A 13,306-nucleotide genomic window follows, 5' to 3' on the forward strand; every position below is an offset into this window, starting at 1 on the left:
AGATATATGCACCCCAATGTTCATAGCAGCACAATTTACCATAGCTAAGATCTGGAAACAGCCTAAGTGTCCATCAGCAGATGAATGGATTAGAAAACTGTGGTACATCTACACGATGAAATACTATGCTGCTGTAAAAAAGAAGGCATTCTTACCATTTGCAACAGCATGGATGGAACTGTAGAGCATTATGCTAAGTGAAATAAGCCAGTCAATGAAAGAAAAATACCTCACACCTCACTCATTTATGGATAATAAAGACCATTATAAACTGTTGAACAAAAATAGATACAGAGGCAGAGCAGCATTGAACAGACTGTCAAACTACAGCGGGAAGGCCGGAGAGGGTTGGATGGGTGGGTAAGAGATCAATCGAAGGACTTGTATGCATGCATATAAGCATAACCAATGAACACAAGACACTGAGGGGTATGGGAGGCTAGGGGAAGGTCAAGGGGAGAAAAGAAGACATATATAATACTCTTTGTAACACTTTAAGCAATAAAAAAATTTTTTTTTAAAGCCAGCCTCGGGAGGGATTTGGCAAACAGGGGGCTCAAGAGTTTGCTCAGTCCTCCCCATTCCTGACGGCCAAGGGGAATGTGCTGCTTAAGGCCCAAACGTCTGTCCTTGGAGCCCCTGGTTTCATTAGGTCCCCTGTGCAAGAGATGTCGTCATCGTATATCCCTGGGTGAAGGGAACTGCCAGCCCTTAGCCGGTGAGGGAGTGAGAAAGGCTGTCTGGAGAATCTCCTTGAATCCATATGTCCCTCTTGTTCCAGGTCCTGGGAAGCCTGGATGAACTGTAGTTACTATCTTTAGACCCTCATGAGAATCCTGTATCTTTAGATTTATGCCACCTTCACAGGGGCTAACTTGCATGGCTCCCCCTATTGCTTATAAGATTTGGGAAGTGAATTTCAGGGATGTGGTTGCCTCAATCCTAGATCGAGGCAGAATAGTGACAGGCAGATGCATTTAGAGAGAGGAGCTCTGAACAGAGGATCAGGTGTAAGGTCAGGGGAAAAACAGGCAGAGGAGAAGCTTCGAAGGGGAATACAAGAATTTGAGCTTGTCCTATAAATTTTTACTATTCCCTGACTAAAGGGCGACCATTACATACGGAGAAAAAATCATGTGAAGTACATGACTGTCTTCTACAATTTTATATCTAAAGATACTGTCCTTTATGCACAGTATAAACATGAACACACTCCCCTCAGGGCAGAGCTTAATCCCACTACCACTTACAGAAAATAAAGAAAATTATATAATGCTTACCAGTCCGTTTTCTCCTTGTTTTCTTGGCTGTGAGAAAATTTAGGCCTTAACTTTCATGCTTGGTTGCAGTAATCCTTTGCTGAGTCATCATTTGTATATCTCCCTTTCTTCTTAAAACTTTCTTTTCTTTCCTTTTTCTATTTGCCTTGACCAATGGTTTGATACGTGCCTCTAAACATTAAGTAGTCTCCCACTCCTCTGGTAAGCAAAGTGGACTTTAATTGAAAATAGAGAACTGTTCTGCTCAACATCACAAAATTACTCTTGGCATTGCCCCCGGTGCAGTGCTTGAAGGAGAGTCTCCTGGGATTGAAAATCCAGTGATGTGACAGTCTAGGTGTGCTAGAGACCAGGTCCTGCCCTGTCATCCTACCTTGCCAGCCTTCAGCATTTCCCAGGCCACCTCTCACCCCTGCCCTACAGTCCTGCAGAAGGAGGGCAGCTGGAAGAGCTTTCTCTCTACATTCACTTGTCAGATCCAATCCATGTATCCATGTGGGAATTTTTTGGGGTGTTCCCATTCAACAAATACTCATCAAGAACTTCCTAAGTTGATGGTGCTCTCTCCGGTAGTTCAGATACATAGAAAAACAGAATAGAAAACTAATTTTAATAAAAACATTTTATTAAGTGGCTTTTGGCACATTCATGAACTATATTTCAATCTTATTTGGTGAATGGCTTCGAAGTGGAGCTGCAATTCACTCTCTCCCCAGTTTGCTGCATGGGTTCTGCAACATCTCAGCTCCACTGACCCTGAGATTGCTACAAACATGCATGCTCATGAGCAGGCCTGTGTGCCCACAGCATCAGAATCTTGCTCAGAGGGGGTTTGGTTGGCATAGTGGCTGACGCTGCATCATTTGACCCACAGGGTGTGAAACTCACCATTGGGGAGTTTTTCCTCTTGTGTCTACTAATAATGGACCCATTGACATATAATGGGATGAGGATGTCCCCAAAGGAAGGGAACTCTGACCACGGACAGACTGAGACTGATAGTGGCCTGTGAAGAGGGAGGTCAGGAGTCTGCCTGACCTTTTGCCCCCCTCAGTGATGCTGGCAGGGGCCATATCAAATCAGTCCTAAAAGTATGCTGGGAGGAAAGGCTGTCCTTTGTCCTCAAGATTGCCCTGGTGGCTCTAAGAAGGCCACAGCCACTTGGGGATTTCTGGGACTAATCATGGTACCGTGTTGGTGTGGAAGCAAAAGGGGTTCCATGGACTGTAACCTCACTGGGTGATCTGATCACAGATTTCTAACTGGGCAGGTCACAGTGAGCAGTCCCACTCCAGGCATCTAGTGTTTTTAGTAAAAGGGTTAACACACCTTTAAACTGCCTCTTGGTAGACCCCTCAAGAGAAACCACCTTTAAGAGGGCAGGGAATCTCGTCACCTACCCTGCAATCCATTTCCAATTTATTCACCAATTTATTCTGACTTATTTTTAGGTTAACTTGTTGATAGATATTTATTTGTTGTCACTTTGTTGTTCATAATTTTTATCTTTACCTTTTTCTTCTTCTTCCTCTTCTTAAAGAATATCGAGAAATACGTAATACTCTTTGTAATAATTTAAGCAATAAAAAAATATATTAAAAAAATATATATATCATTCAGCATTTCATATAATCCTGGTTTGGTGGTGATGAACTCCGTTAGCTTTTCCTTATCTGTGAAGCTCTTTATCTGACCTTCAATTCTGAATGATAGCTTTGCTGGGTAGAATAATCTTGGTTCTACATTCTTGCTATTCATCACTTTGAATATTTCTGTTGAGAAATCAGCTGACAGTTGTTTGGGTACTCCCTTGTAGGTAACTAACTTTTTCTCTTGCTGCTTTTAAGATTCTCTCTTTGTCTTTAGCCCTTGGCATTTTAATTGTGATGTGTCTTGGTGTGGTCCTCTTTGAATTCCTCTTATTTGGGGTTCTCTTCCCTTCCTAGACTTATAATTCTATTTCTTTCATCAGGTAGGGGAAGTTTTCTGTCATGATTTCTTCTAATAAGCTTCCAGTATCTTGCTCTCTCTCTTCTTCTGGTACCCTGGTAATTCAGATGTTGGTATGTTTGAAGTTGTCCCAGAGGCTCCTTACACTATCTTCCTATTTTTGGATTTTTTTTGTTGTTTTGCTTTACCAGATGGATTTTTTTTGCTTCTTCGTATTTCAAATCTTTGACTTGATTCTTTGGATCCTCTAGTCTGATGTTGGGTCTCTGTATATTATTTTTAATTTTAGTCAGTGTATGTTTAATTTCTGACTGGTCCTTTTCCATTTTTTTGACATTCTCATTAAGATCCTTAAAGGTCTCACTTAGTTCCTCGGAGGTTCGTAGAAGATTCTTGAGTAACCTTATAACTGTGGTTTTGAACTCTATGTCCTCCATTAGTTTGCTTTCCTCCATTTCTTTCATTTGTGACATATTTCTTTGTCTCCACATTTTTGGCTGATTGCAAGGACCCGCTGTGTCTATAGTGGAAGAACTGCTGTGCTGGAGATAACCTTATGGGGTAGGACTTGCTTCAGTGGGGCTTTGGTGCTCACTGAGTCTGCTTCTTTTTTTTTTTTTTTTTACCTGCACACTCAAGCATGCACCCATGGGCGCGCGCGTGCACACACACACACACACGCACACACGCACACATGCACGCACCCATGCACTTGAGTCTGCTTCTTGAGTGTGTCCCTTATGGATGTGAGGAGTTGAAATCTGGTATCTGACCACTGGGTACCCTGGCTTCTGGATCTCCAAATCTACCACTTTATGAGTCCACCCAGCTGGAGCTACAGAGATATCAGCAGATTTCTCCCCTTTTTTGGGGTTTGGAAGTTTTGGAGCTCTCTGACCCAGCTGCAGCTTGTTAGGTTAGGCTGCAAAATGGCAGGTCATTCCTTTGTGCTGCTGCATGCAGCTTGGGTGGGGATGTAAATTGAGTGGGGCAGGGTCTCAGAGAATCACCAGGGAGGAGCAAACAGGAATGGTTGTCGTCAGCCATCTCCGTGACTCGTAGTGTCTCCGCAAGTCCGTGTCTCTACATCCCTGAGTCCTGCGCCCCCACAGTAACAATAATCCCTGCAATCAGCTTTGCAAGAAAGCTACCCTCGCTTTCTCACCCACCGCAAGACAGTCCTGTTTCTCCCAGTAGGAGTCTGGGACCCCAGAGTCTTGCTGTAAACGAGTTCAGTGCATTCAAGAATTGAAAAAAACCACGCACCCAGGTGCAGCCACCTTTTGCGCCTGGCTCCGTACCTCTGTTCGTGGTGCCTCTGCACCTCCTGTCTGGTCTCAATGCAATTTTTTCTTTCCTTCTAGTTGTAGAACTTCTACTCAGCCAGCTTTCCTGTGGTTCTGGATGATAACTATTTTGTCTTATAGTTGTACTAGAGGCTCAGTGCACAAAAATTTGTGCACTTGGGGGGGGGGGTCCCTCAGCCCGGCCTATGCCCTTTTGCAGTCTGGGACCCCTCGGAGGATGTCCACCTGCTGGTTTAGGCCCGCTCCTTGGGGGATTGAGCCCAAGCTGGCAGTCAGACATCCCTCTGGCAGTCTGGCAGCCCTCAGGGGATGTCCACTTGCCAGCGGGGAGAAGGCCTAAGTTGTAGTCAGACATCCTTAGCACTGCTGAGGAGGCAGGAGAGGCTCTCACCACCACCACCGCTGTACTGGCAGCCATTAGCCTGGCTTGTGGCTAAGCAGAGTTCCCCCTGTGGGAGCTCACTGACCACCAGGGGGCAGCTCCTGCATTGAGCATCTGCCCCCTGGTGGTCAGTATGTGCATAGTGACTGGTCATTCCCAGTCATTCTGCTGTTAGGGTCAGTTTGCATATTACCCTTTTATTATATAGGATAGAAGCCTTGTGCATGGCTGGGGGCCAGCTGGTTTGCCCTGAAGGTTGTCCTGGATCAGGTTGGGGGTCCCACTGGGGTGCCACGCCAACCTGGGTGAGGGGCTGATGGGTGTTTGCAGGCTGGTCACACCCCCTTCAGGGTGGGGGTCCCTACTGGGTTTCCTGGCCAGCCTGGGTGAGGGGCTCATGGCTGTTTGCAGGCTGATTAAGCCCCCCCAGTGGGGACCCTCACCCCATGGAGGTTTGGCCAGCCTGGGTGAGGACTTGATGGCTGTTTTCAGGCTGGCCACATCCCTTTAGGGTGGAGGGTCCCTACTGGGGTGCCTGGCCAGTCTGGGTGAGGGGTTGAGGGCTCTTTTCAGGCTGGCCAAGCCCCCTGGTGATGGAAGCTCCCAACCTCTCCTTTTTTTTCTTTTTTTATTATTCTGGGATTTTTTACCTTCTATAATTGAAACTTTGTAGCCTTGAGAAGATCTCAGAGTCGCCCCGAGCGGGTAGGAGGGAGGGAAGCCTCCTGCTCACTCCAGTTCTGTGGCCACAGCCAGCTGAAAGCAGGTATCTGGGATTTATTTACCTTCTATAATTGAAACTTTGTTGCTTTGAGTGGAGCTCAGAGCAGCCCGCAGCAGGCGGAAAGCTTGGCTTCCTCCATCATTGGGGCAACCAAGTCTCCTGCTTGCTCCAGCTCCATGGCTGCCAGCATCCATATTGGTTGGGTTAATTTGTATATAGTCACTCTGATTGGCTGGTGGGTGTGGCTTCAGGCATAGCAAATGTACAGTCAATTTGCATGTTTGTCTTTTACTAGTGTAGATTTTTAATGTGGTTGTGGGGGGTAGCACGTACAGGTTTATACCTTATGCTGCCACCTTGGTTCTCCTCATTCTCCTTTTTGAAAAGTTTTCTTAATCATGCTTTCATTTCTTATTCCAGGCGAGCTCGTCAATCTCTATTATGAAAATCCCTTGGCCGGGACACTGTCATGTCATAATGACAAAAGACTGGTCATCAGGAGGCTGTGTGCAAGCCAAGGCTTGGGCGGGTGGGCGGGGACTTGACTCTGGGTTTCCGGGCCCGGTAAGACTTGGAGTGTCCCGTGGCATGGTGGGATCACTAGTATTCTTATAATTGTGATGGGCCACTGGGCAAATATTTATGTGAGGATGTCATTTTTGGTTTTTTGTTACTAATTTCTTTATTTCACTTTGGATTAATTTATTTAGTTCCTCTATTCATTACTCATTGCAGCAGGGATCTTATGAAGCAGACCATCTTCATGCCACTCTTGTGTCAACAAACTTAAACCCAACACCCGAGGGGTGTGGTTTCCTCCCGCGCCTCCTGGAGCCTGGCATTGGTGCTCCAGATGAGGGAGCTGGGCCATCTGCAGTGGCCACTGAGGGGAGGCCAGCAGGGTTGCAAGTCTGTTCTCAGGCGCCTGTGGGAATCCCTTCAGGCCCCAAGTAGGACTGGGAGGAGTGAGAGTGCTGGGTCAGGAAGCAGAGGGGAGGTCTGCCAGTGGGGCAGCAGAGAAGGGCCCCTCCCACCTGGCCCTGGAGTTCCCAGCTGGTCCCCTCAGCCCACGCCATGCTGAGATGAGCTCCTTACCTGAACTGTCTCCACAATCTCCTTTTTGGGCCTTCACTCCTTGTGGCCCAGGAGCCCCTCTACTTCCTGGAGGCCCCCGTTTCCCTGGAGGGCCCTGCAAACCTCGGAGGCCCTGCCCCGATGGAAGATGAAGAACATGTGACCCAGTGTCTGTCTCTCATTCTCTTCCTCCAAAAGCTCAGCACTAGATTCTCACTGACTCTAAAAACCACCAGCAAACTAGTGGTGACCTGAGAAAGAAAGACCTCCTGCCTCTAGCGCCAGCTGCCCGGGCTGCAGATACCGCCTCTTAGGGACAACCACACACCACCGATGCCTGCGTGGAAAGGTGAGAGCGAGGTCACAGCAGCGTCTTTGTTTAGGAGACAATGACAATGTACAGGAATTATCCTGAGTGATTCATGCCCATCATAATGTAAGGGGAGCCTGCTCATGGCTCAGTCCCAGATCCCTCTGGGGAGTAAAGATTCAAGAAGTCAGACCAGCCTCGAGTACCTGGTTCTTCTTTTTCTCCCTTGGCTCTATCTTGCCCATCTCTGCCTGGGGTGCCATTGGTGACCGGGATGCCACAGGCAATCACTGAGCAGGCCTTCTGGGCATCTTCACAGGTTGTGGGTTCTGAGAAGGACACTGTCACCACACACAGAAGGGTGGGAAGTGAAACAAACCAGAACATGGTCCTCAGCTGGTAGTGGAGAGAGTGAGGGAAAGAATTGCATCTCATCCCGTGTAGCCAACATCCGCTACCACCTCTGGTGTGTTGGACCCTGTGCTCAGGACACAGACACATCAGCTTTGACTCTGAGTTTCTCCCAAGCTGCTAAGGAGACAGACAACTTACACATTAACTACTGTAATGTGTAATACTCAGGAAACCATATTATGGTTTCATGTACATAATGTACTGGCTAAGCTCTCAAGGCCTCTACAAAACCATATACTTTTTTCCAACTGAATTAGAATTCTTAATCCTTAGAAAACTTAACTTGTAGTGACATTTACAAGCAAGTAATTAGCACCTTTTTGGATTGACAAATTTATGAATACATTTCACAACTTCTAGAAATAGGTGTTTTTCATTGGCAAATAGACTCACATTTTCAAGCGACATACTTCAAATAAAGTACAAAATTTATTCATTTACAGATTCAAATTTATTTGTTCTTACCAACGGTATGAGATTTTAAAGTTAATTATTACCCAAGCCATTTTATTGACAAATTTTGTAACAGAGATAACATGAACTTTGTTTTGTTAACCCAGGCAAAACAAACACGTATTTTATGTTAATAACTTTGAAAGATCTTCACTAACCTTAAACCACCATTTGGATTCTAGGTGATTATTGCATTCCTTTAGTGTGCTGCTTAATTACCTGGTGTCCTTGCCAACTTTTAAAAATGCTGGAGATGAGGGAGGGTATTAGGCTTGGACAACTTCCACCACTTCAGTTTTAAAAGTGTCAGTTTGCCATCTCACTGTGGCGGGGGGTTGGGGGGTGGGGGGGGGTGGGGGGGTAGTCACCCCTACTGCCCACACAGAGTTTGGGGGAGGCACCAATTCCTGCACTGTCCCTGGGACCACAGCTTCCTCAGGACCCCCAGAAGAATTTTGGGGGTTTAAAAGAACCATTTTCTTTTCCTTTTAAAATATGTTTTTATTGAATTTAGAGAAAGAGAGGAAGGGAAAATGAGAGAGAGAAACATCAATTGGCTAACTCCTGCACACCCCCTAGTGGGGATGGAGCGTGCAACCCAGGTATGTGCCCTGATCAGGAACTGAACTGGTGATCTTTCTGTTCATGGGATGATGCTCAACCAACTGAGCCACTCAGGCCAGGCAAGACACACATTTTCTTTATTTTCCTTTCATTTGCCAGTGGCAGCTTTGGCACCACTGATTCCAGGACCAAAAATAGTCCTATTGGGGTTTTCCAGGTGGTTCCCAACTGCATTCACACCACCTCCCGTCCTGCCTACACCAACTGGACAATGAGACTTGTTCTGAAAGAGCTAAGGTCTGAGAAAAACATCAGTGTGTTGCTTGTTGATTTTTTTTTTTGATTTCAGAGAGCAAGAGAGAGAGAAACATCAATGATGAGAGAGAATCATTGATTGGCTGCCTCCTGCACAACCAATTCTGGGTATCAAACCCATACTCCGGGCATTCGCCCTGACCAGGAGTAGAACCTGGGATCTAAGCTCTAACCACTGAGGCAAAGAGGCTAGGCCTTGATTGATGGTTTTAAAGAAATAAACCAGAGGACTGGCTGTGAAGGACCTGGGTTTATTAGACTTATGCGGAAAACGGTGGGGCCTGCTGGTGAAGTTTTCCGCATCACAGGCTTTCACAGTTCATGGCTATAGAGAGTCCAGAAAACAAAGCAAGCAGGTGTGGGCAGGAGGTGGGGTGTACCTGTGTGCAAACTGTGTGAGATCAAAATGCCAGCTGTTTCCCTGCAGTTTGCAGTCTGGGCTCACACACTCATCAGGCTCCCAAGGTCCCACAGTCCACTTCCAGATGGCCTTCCTCAGAGTCCCACAGGGTGCGAGGCTCACACACCATACACTGGTATATGTTATGGGATATTTGCAAAAGCATAAAGGACTCGGTGCATATACCATGAAGCTAAGCTTAAAATAAGAACCTGAAGTTGGAGAGTTTTAAAAAAAATTTTGATGACTGAGGGAGGAAGATTAACCATAAGGCTGGGCAACTTAGCGCCTTTGTTGACCTTTGCCAATGAGATTGAAATAATGGAGTAGGCACAGAGGCACTAGTGACTGGAGTTGAGAAAAGAATTAAAGCAAGGAATTGAAAGTCTGTTGGAAATGTTTTTTGGTAACAGTTTGGCAATGGAGGCACAGGGAAGGGTGCCACCTGGTATGAATTCAAGGTACTGAGAGAAAAAATAAAACCAAAAAAACCTCATGTGAACTCTGGATTATTGGGGGAGGGAAAAAAGCAGCCAGATAAATTAGTTTAGCCTGAACCTTACTTTGGTTTGCTCTCTTAGTCTCCAAACTCCTTCAACACTTCCAGCTTCGCACATGTCTCCTCTCCTGCCTCAGAACACCCAGTGCTGCCCAGATGCACTGGCTGAGCTCTCAGGGCCTCTAACTCCCAGCAGCAGCCAGGACCCATCTACAGGCAGGACTCACAGGCCTCCATGAGGTCATCTGCCCATCAAGCTGTTCCTGGTGCTTATCCTTCATTTTGGTGGGGGAGGCATGATCTATGCTGGAATCTAGTCAGAAACCCCTCCGCCTGCACCTCAGCCATTGACTTCCCCAATTAAAAATCATACTTTCACCTGCTTTATGTTCCTCTGGGCATATTCCTCTTCTTAGAGTTGGACCTCAGGCAAGTTAATCTCTGAGCTTCAGTGTCCTCAGGGAGCCAAGACCCTTGTGATTTCAATGCCCCTATTATTTTGGCAACCAGAATGAAATGATTTAATTCTTTTCTTTCTTTTGAAATTTATCTATTTATTTAATGTATTAAATTTTGGGGGGTAACATTGGTTAATAGGCTCATATAGGTTTGCAATGTATATATATTTTTTTATTTTAATAATTTTTATTTCTTAAAGTATTACAAAGAGTATTACATATGTCTCATTTTTCCCCCCCTTGACATTCCCCCGGCCCCTACCCCTCGCCCCCCCCGCCCCGTGTCTTGTGTCCATTGGTTAATCTTATATGCATGCATATAAGTCCTTCCGTTGGTCTCTTAATCCCCCCCCAACCCTCCCCAGGCTTCTCACTGTAGTTTAACATTCTGTTCAATGTTGCTCTGCTTCTGTATCTACCCCTGTACATCAGTCCATACTGGTCCCCTTTATTTGTCCCAACCTCACTGGAGTAGTCTCAACCTCACCAGGGCCGTCTGAGCCTCACCAGGGCCGTTTCAACCTCACCGGGGCCGTCCCTACCTCACGGGGGCCGTTTCACCCTCACCGGGGTCGTCCCTACCTCACAGGGGCCGTTTCAACCTCACCGGGGTCGTCCCTACCACACCGGGGCCGTTTCAACCTGACCGGGGTTGTCTCTACCACACTGGGGCCGTTTCGACCTGACCGGGGTTGTCCCTACCAGACCGGGGTCGTCCCTACCTCACGGGGGCTGTTTCAACCTCACCGGGGTCGTTCCTACCTCACGGGGGCCGTTTCAACCTCACCGGGGCCATCCCGACTTCACCAGGGCCGATTCAACCTCACCGGGGTTGTCCCTACCACACCGGGGCTGTTTCAACCTGACCGGGGTTGTCCCTACCACACCGGGGCCGTTTCGACCTGACCAGGGTCGTCCCTACCTCGCGGGGGCCGTTTCAACCTCACCGGGGTCGTCCCTACCTCACGGGGGCCGTTTCAACCTCACCGGGGTCGTCCCTACCACACCGGGGCCGTTTCAACCTGACCGGGGTTGTCTCTACCACACCGGGGCTGTTTCGACCTGACCGGGGTTGTCCCTACCAGACCGGGGTCGTCCCTACCTCACGGGGGCTGTTTCAACCTCACCGGGGTCGTTCCTACCTCACGGGGGCCGTTTCAACCTCACTGGGGCCGTCCCGACTTCACCAGGGCCGATTCAACCTCACCGGGGTTGTCCCTACCACACCAGGGCTGTTTCAACCTGACCGGGGTTGTCCCTACCACACCGGGGCCGTTTCGACCTGACCAGGGTCGTCCCTACCTCATGGGGGCCGTTTCAACCTCACCGGGGTCGTCCCTACCACACCGGGGCCGTTTCGACCTGACCGGGGTCGTCCCTACCTCACGGGGGCCGTTTCAACCTCACCGGGGTCGTCCCTACCTCACAGGGGCCGTTTCAACCTCACCGGGGTCGTCCCTACCACACCGGGGCCGTTTCAACCTGACCGGGGTTGTCTCTACCACACCGGGGCTGTTTCGACCTGACTGGGGTTGTCCCTACCAGACCGGGGTCGTCCCTACCTCACGGGGGCTGTTTCAACCTCACCGGGGTCGTTCCTACCTCACGGGGGCCGTTTCAACCTCACTGGGGCCGTCCCGACTTCACCAGGGCCGATTCAACCTCACCGGGGTTGTCCCTACCACACCAGGGCTGTTTCAACCTGACCGGGGTTGTCCCTACCACACCGGGGCCGTTTCGACCTGACCAGGGTCGTCCCTACCTCATGGGGGCCGTTTCAACCTCACCGGGGTCGTCCCTACCACACCGGGGCCGTTTCGACCTGACCGGGGTCGTCCCTACCTCATGGGGGCCGTTTCAACCTCACCGGGGTCGTCCCTACCACACCGGGGCCGTTTCGACCTGACCGGGGTCGTCCCTACCTCACGGGGGCCGTTTCAACCTCACCGGGGCCATCCCGACCTCACCGGGGCCATCCCAGCCTTACCAGGGAAACAGGAAGTTTGGCCCTCTGTCCCCTGCTGGCGGCTCCCCACCAGACAAAATCTCCAGGCGTTCCTGGTGGTTGAACATCCAGCACTCCTGCCCTCCACCAAGTGCACAGACTGCCTGTCTGCTGTCCCCCAGCGCCCCACAAGAGACTGGGACCAGTGGGCATGTTTGTGCGCTTGCTTGTACAGCAGTTCCACAGTGCGGCCCAGTCAGGCCCAGCCCTGGCTGGCCCCGGACCCGACTCTGCCCCCCGATTGCGTCCCTACCAGATGCAAGGAGCTGAAATCTGCAGCCTGCTGGGATGGGCTCTGTACTTGGTGCCTCTGCACATCCTACTCAGTCTCAATGCACTTCTTTCTATGCGAGGAGTTGAAACCTGCAGTTTGTTGGGTTGGGCTCTGTACTTGGTGTCACATCCTACTCAGTCTCAATGTTCTTTCTCTCCTTCCAGTTGTAGAGCTTCCACTGGGCCAACTTTCCCATGGTTCTGTATGATAGGTGTTTGTCTGATATTTGGTAGTTTCGATGTTGTTGTGTGAGGTAGCACGCACAGGTCTCTTCCTTATGCCGCCATCCTGGTTCTCCTGGGTCTGCTTCTTGAGTGTGTCTCCCATGGCTGCGAGCAGTTGAAGTCTGCAATTTGTTGGGATAGGCTGCAAAAGCGCAGGTGGGTCTTTTTGTGCACCTGGCACAGCTTGGATGGGGATGTAAATTGATTAGGGCTGAGACTCAGGGAGTCGCCATGGCGGAGCAAATTGCACTGGCTGAGTCTCCGTGGCCCCTTGAATCTCTGCCAGGGCTTTGTGTCCCCCAGTGCCGGCGAGCAGCTGTGCAACAGAGTCTCCCTCGCTTTCTGATGGCTGCAAGGCCGTGCTGCCTCTCCCCGTAGGGTCTGGTGCCTCATGATCCCGCCTGAACCAGCTCAGTGGATTTGAAAGTTTGCAGAAGCAAAGGCGTTTCTACTTGTGAGTCTGGCACAGCCCAGATGGGAATGTAAATTGCGTAGGGCGGGGTCACAGGGAGTCGCCGGGGCGGAGACTCAGCGGCCCCTTGCCTATCCAGGACACCAGGACTTTGCGTCCCCCAGTGCTGGCGAGCAGCCGAGCGCCAGAGCCTCCCTCGCTTTCTGACCGCTGGAAGGCCGTGCCGTCTCTCGCCTTGGGGCCTGGGGCCTCAGAGACCCG

Source organism: Myotis yumanensis, unplaced genomic scaffold (genome assembly GCF_028538775.1).
Source record: "Myotis yumanensis isolate MYYU_CA2020_CCGP unplaced genomic scaffold, mMyoYum1.0.hap1 SCAF_13, whole genome shotgun sequence".
In the NCBI taxonomy this organism is placed as follows: domain Eukaryota; kingdom Metazoa; phylum Chordata; class Mammalia; order Chiroptera; family Vespertilionidae; genus Myotis; species Myotis yumanensis.